Below are 6,547 nucleotides of genomic sequence, written 5' to 3' on the forward strand. Positions count from 1 at the left end.
ATGAGGCGATCCCCCTGGTTGAATAAGCCCTGATTCCTAGAGGCGAAGTAAGCCCACGCGCCTCATAGGAGAGGGCAATAGCATCTCTCACGCCGCTTGCGCCTTCAAAACATGTAAAAGCTGCTCTGACTTATGCCACTGGCTAATGCAGTGGATGTAAATCTGAAGAGCACATACTGGACACAGTAAGTGATGTCTCTCGTGCTGCGAAGCTGTAAAGGCGGAGGACAGAAGGCTTCAAAACAATAGGATGCATGTTGGCAAATGTGTACGGAGAGGACCAACCCTCCGTGTCACATACTTGCTGCAAGGGAATACCTCTTGCTAATGCAATTGATGAGGCGATTCCCCTGGTTGAATGAGCCCTGATTCCTAGAGGCAAAGTGAGCCCACGCGCCTCATAGGAGAGGGCAATAGCTGTCCGATCCTCTTAGAGAGGTAACACCATTTAGAAAAACCATCTTAAGGGTCAGAAACCTGAGGCGCTGACTCTAGTGGTTCAACAAGGGCACAAGCCAGAGGACAAATTTTTTCTGCAGAAACTCCAGCACTGAAACAATTCGGCAGTGGACTGGGTCTACCTGCTTCGTCATGCACCAACTTTTAAAATACATTCTATTTAAGGGGAGGCAGTCCTAGTACTTAGAATAGTCTTAATTATGCTGGCAGGAAGACCAGCTTGACTTAGAGTCAGAGAGTAGTAAAGGGGACATTTGCTGATCTTGCGAGGCAAAGAGGTTCACCTACGCTACATGAAATTTTCCCAGAATGTAAATCGCCCTGAGGGACAGGAATCTGGTGCGCTAGCTATTTAGCGGCGCGAGCACAGTCCGCCCTGGCGATTAATATATGAGACTGCCATAGTGTTGTCCACCCGCACTAGGACATGGTAGTCTCAACTGCTGGAGGAAGTGCTTTAGGGCCTGAAATAGAGCCATGATTTTGAGGCAATTGATGTGCCGCGCAAAAAGATGGCCTCTCCAGCTCCCTTGGGCTGGACGGTCATTTAAGACCGCACCCCAGCCCATGAGGGAAGCGTCTGTCGTTAGCATCTGCGACGACAAGACGAACTTAGAGTGGGACCCAGAGTCAGAAACCGGGGTCTGAACCACATAGGAAGGGTACGAAGCACCTGGCGCGTAGCCCTTATTGGGGATTGGCCCTAGAATAAAATCCCCTGGTTCTTAGCCACAACTGAAATGCTCTCATGTGCAGAAGGTCCAAAGGTGTCACCGTGGATACAGCTGCCATGAGAGCTAAGATCTCTGAAAGTGATGGTCACTTTCTGGTCTAGCTTGATTTCCTTGACGGTGTTGAGAATGGATTCGACACGAGCGGGAGACAGCTGTGCCCGCTTACGCTCAAATTCCATGTGACACCCAAAAATGTTGTCCTCTAAACAGGAAAGAGCATGCTTTCATGGCATTGGATCTCAATCCTAGGAAACAAAGATTAGCTAGAACGACATGCTGATGTCGAAGCGCTAGCTACTGAGACTGGGCCAGCCAGTCATGTAATTCAATACGGATGCTCTGGAGTCGTAAGAGCCAGAACTACATCCATGTATTTTGTATATGTGTGGGTGAAAAAGCTAGACCAAATGGAAGGACCCGATACTGGTAAGCTTCGCCCCCGAAAGCGAACCTCAGGAACCTCCTGTGTTGTGGCAATATTTCCATTGATTTATTTTTAGATAGCGGTAAAGCCCGCAAAATCTAAAAAATTGGACGCAGCCCCCCGTTCCTCTTGCACTTTCCGGTTTCATGGAAGTGGAGACCACGCCATTGAAACGCGGAGGGTGATGTGAGAACTGAATCCTGTAGTTTCTCTGTACAGTGCTTAGTGCCCAAGGAGATATACTTGGCAGTAGCTTCCACGCTGCCAGTTTCTCAGAAAGGGGCAAAGCTCAGCGGCTTGGTTAAACGGGGGGGATGTTAGATGTTCGGCATCCTGAAACACGGCAGGAAAAACCCGAAGAACTAACATTTTATTGGAGACTGGAGTTGCCCGAAACACCAGTGGTGGCGGAGCAAGAACACCAACCTCCTGGGGGTGCCAGGGAGAACACTTCATTCTTTAAAAGGAATTCTGCGTGCCTCTCCCCATTGGGGGCCCACCCCCCACGGTCCTGGGCACATGAACCTCAGGGCTTCTCTGTGAAGACAATATGCCAGTCTGACCTCTTTTGAGGCGGATTGCGTGATGCACCCCAATCTTGCGAGGGGGTGCCCAGCTCAAAAACACTCTCCTTGTGTGTTTCATGCCTCGCAACAGTCAGACCTGGTCGAGACTGGGTGGCCGACAGTCCCGACTCTTGAGCAAGGCGGGAAAGGAATTTCCTGAAGGCTTGTTATATAACTTCGCCTCATGAACCTAGTGGCGACCGAGTTAACGACATCGCCAAGTAGGCCGGGAGGCGAGATGGGGCATCGAGGAGGAATACACGATCCTTTTCCTTAATGCCCCTGAGATTCAACCACAAGTGCCTCTCCGCGGAGACCATAGCAGCCATAAAACGGCCGATAGCACAAGCCGTCTGCTTTGTTGCACGAAGAGACAAGTCTGTGGCCCGGCGTAAATCCAATACGCCTTACCTTGCAGAGCCCCGCCAGTACTCAAGTCTCTCAGCAGGTCAGCCTGGTAGGCGTGCAAAACCGCCATGGTGTGCAATGCGCCAACCTGACCTGCTGCCTGAAAAGCTCTTCCCTCCAGGTAAGATAAAAGTCTACACAGCTTGAAAGGAAGTAATAGCTTTTCAGGAAGGATGATGTCCCAGAAGAGAGATAGCCTGGAAGCGTCTCTTCTATCAGGGTGTCATCATATAACTCCGCGTTTCTACCTCAATTATATTTAAATAAATAAATAAGTTGATGGCAGGAAAACACGGGATGAATACAGCTTACTCCATGAAAGGGTTAACTCATATGGAGATTGCTAAGAAAAGGGGAGAGAGCGTCGTTGAGGCTCCGCCCCCCAGCCACCCGACAGAACCTGCCGTCTATGTTTTTATTTATTTATTTTTAAGTGCTTAGAGCCTATTACCATCTCCGCGAAAGCAAGAGAGGATGTTTATCCTTGCCCATTCACAAGAAGCGCAGCGCGCGCTTGCGAGCGGACAGAGGGATTTCCCGATCCGATGAGAACGCGAAAGAAAGGAGTTTTAAGTCCGTCTCTCACTGCTCTGCCGGATGCACGAGTTTAAGCCACAGGAATGCGCGGCGGCTCGGAATGCGAGGCGCGCGCGTAGCACTTAATCGAAGCAGTAAAGTGTAGAGATCGCCCTCCGATGTGGATTATGCACACGGAGGGATATCTCGTTTAAACTCTGCCATTATCGGTGAGTTAAACACTTATTTTTGCTGGTTAGACACAGAAGCACGCCAAATTTTTGTCTTTTATAACCTCGGTGGGTGACGTCATCTGATAAGACGCACCTGAAGGTTATAAATAGGAGTGAACCGGAAACATTCCTCAGATTCTTGTCTTCACCTAGTTGTGAGCGTGTTGTGTCTAACCAGAAAAATAAGTGTTTAACTCACCGATAATGGCTTTACTGCTTTGATTAAGTGCTACGCGCGCGCCTTGCATTCCTTGAGAAGCTTCGCGCATTCCTGGGGCTTAAACTCGTGCATCCGGCAGAGCTGTGAGAGACGGATTTAAAAACTCCTTTCTTTCGCGTTCTCATGGGATCGGGAAATTCCTCTGTACGCTCTCAAGCGCGCCATGGCGCTTCTTGTGAATGGGCAAGGATAACCATCCTCTCTTGCTTCCGCGGAGATGGTAATAGCCTCTAAGCACTTAAAAAATAAATACAGGCTATCTCTCTTCTGGGACATCATCCTTCCTGAAAAGCTATTACTTCCTTTCAAGCTGTGTAGACTTTTTATCTTCCCTAGAGGGAAAAGCTTTTCAGGCAGCAGGTCAGGTTGGTGCTCCATTGCACATGATGGCGGTTTTGCACGCCTACCAGGCTGACCTGCTGAGAGACTTGAGTCCTGGCGGGGCTCTGCAAGGTAAGGCGTATTGGACTTACGCCGGGCCACAGACTTGTCTCTTCGTGCAACAAAGCAGACAGCTCGTGCTATTGGACGTTTTATGGCTGCAATGGTTTCCGCGGAGAGGCACTTGTGGTTAAATCTCAGGGGCATAAAGGAGAAGAATTGTGTATTCCTCCTCGATGCCCCATCTCGCCTCCCGGCCTACTTGACGATGTCGTTAACTCGGTCGCCACTAGGTTCATGAGGCGAAGTTATATAACAAGCTGTGCTCAAGAGTCGGGACTGTCGGCCACCCAGTCTCGACCGGGTCTGACTGTTGCGAGACGTGAAACACACAAGGAGATGTGGAGGAGGTGTTTTTGAGCTGGGCACCCCCTCGCAAGATTGGGGTGCGTCACGCAATCCGCCTCAAAATAGGGCAGACTGGCATATTGTCTTCACAAAGAAGCTCTGAGGCTCATGTGCCCAGGACCATGGGGGGTGGCCCCCCAATGGGGAGAGGCACGCAGAATTCCTTAACACTGGGCCACATTGAACATGGCTGGTTATTTTTCCTTTTTTCTGCCACCGCCACCCATCCTCTCTGGTGCATATTTTAAATATTTGGCCATGTGTTCATTTATTTTTGTTGTTGTTGTATCAAATGAGCTGAACACTGCGTCTGATGAAAAAAAAAAAAAAAAAGATCATTATTAGCAAACGCTAACCTCTCCAATATTTTGTACATATCAACTTGTGGTATTGCCAATGTTTCAACTATATAAATTAGTATTTACTAACATGCTTGGGTGAGCAAGAAAAGGCAGTTGGTAGTAACCAGTACTGCCAGTAGAGAAGTTAGCCTAGAGCCCTGGAGTATTATATATAATATTACAGTATGCTCTGTAGAGTCCTCCAACTAAAATGATTTCTTATGAATTATTATTCTGCTTACTATATTCTATATTATTTAAAACATTGTTAAAAAATGTTAAAGAAAACTCACCACAGATGAGCTTGTAAAGATGGGTCTTCATAAAGGACACCTTCCCACTCCTTCCTCTGAGGCTCATTAGAGCCATCATTTTATTTGTCATAGTTCTGCCATGGTAAAACAGATTCATATTAGAGTATTATATTGCAATCAAGTTCATTATAAAAATGTAGCACATGACAGTATATGACAGGGAACATCACTATGGGGTGTAACGGTTCACAAAATCAACGGTTCGGTTTAAAACGATACACTTGTCACAGTTCGGTACGTTTTTGATACAGCAAAAATAAATGCCAGAGAACTGTCCTTAATTATTTTTTTTTATTATTAAAACTAACATCATAAAGTAGGATATTTTTTACTTTGAGCAATGGAGCAGTTGAATGTAAATGTAAATAATTGACTCTTAGGAGCATATAAAACAATATGGCTGCTTGTAAAAAATGAAATGTAATATTTTGTACTCATAAACAAATGTTTATTTTAGTTCAGATCAGCATTTGAGGGCAGCAATGTTATTCATAACGCAGAAATAAAACTGACGTAACGTTACTTGAAAGCATTGTAGCCTACTATTCCTGCCAAACTTTCAAAGTTACTGTTAGTTTTACTACAATAAATCAATGGCACAATGTTTCTTTCTGGTTTCCACGTCAGCTCTGTTTGATCCGTTAATAACAGAAATGTGACTGTTTCTTACTAGATCTCGCAACGATGGTATTACTTAAGTGGCGAATTCAAATGAGAGTGGTTTCTTTACTGGATCTCTTAGCGCTGTGTAGTACAAGATCGGCTCGCGCTGCTTTGGTCCAAACTGATAAACGATCTGTCACGAGTAGCTCAGTTTCGTTCCGCTTACATTACGTTTGCCATTTGAGGGTATGGTCGCGCCAGCATCCCTTACATTATGAGTGAGATCATGACGCGCTATTTGAAATAACTGTTCGGTTTGAAAATGCGTACCTAACACCGAACCGAAAGCCTTGAACCGCATGGTTCAATACGAATACACGGACCCTTACACCCCAACTATAAACTAATGCAAAAACGGAACAAAGATACTTACGCAGCCATTGACTTCTTTACATGGTCTGCAGCATCAACCCCTCCTAACCTCTTCAGATGTTTACTCTAAAAAGGAACAACAAGACATTAAAACCAGAAAAAGTGGTCAAGTAGAGTCCAGACTTAAAGCAGGCACATGAGGACAAGGTCAACAAGGTGAAAGGTATAGTTCACTTTGAAATAAAATTTTGGTATGTTTTAGCTTACCTCAAGGGCATCCAAGATGTAGGTGTCTTTGTTTCTGCAGTAGTTTAAATTTTGATATTTTCAGGTCCCATAGACCTGCATTATATGACTGAAAACTGAATGGTTTGACCTAAAAATATAAAAATTTAAACTACTGTGAAAACAAAGGCTACATTCACACTGCAGGCTGAAATGACCCAATTCCGGTCCCATTTTTTTGCCCCTATGCGACCTGTATCTGATCTTTTTTTTGACAGTCTGAACGACACACATGTGATCCTTTCAAAAGATCTTATGTGGTCCAACTCTGATACGCATCCGA

General features: G+C 45.9%; 1 long non-coding RNA gene across 1 annotated transcript; it reads right to left on the reverse strand.

The window, feature by feature from the left end:
• Positions 1 to 4,542: 4,542 nt before the first annotated feature.
• LOC128530076 (uncharacterized) lies at positions 4,543 to 6,106 on the reverse strand. The gene is made up of 3 exons (XR_008361103.1): positions 6,041 to 6,106; positions 4,984 to 5,078; positions 4,543 to 4,659 (listed from the first exon to the last, which is right to left on the reverse strand). It is a non-coding gene; the product is annotated as an uncharacterized LOC128530076 (long non-coding RNA).
• Positions 6,107 to 6,547: the final 441 nt, after the last annotated feature.

The sequence above is a fragment of the Clarias gariepinus genome, chromosome 9 (assembly GCF_024256425.1).
Source record: "Clarias gariepinus isolate MV-2021 ecotype Netherlands chromosome 9, CGAR_prim_01v2, whole genome shotgun sequence".
NCBI classification, from domain to species: domain Eukaryota; kingdom Metazoa; phylum Chordata; class Actinopteri; order Siluriformes; family Clariidae; genus Clarias; species Clarias gariepinus.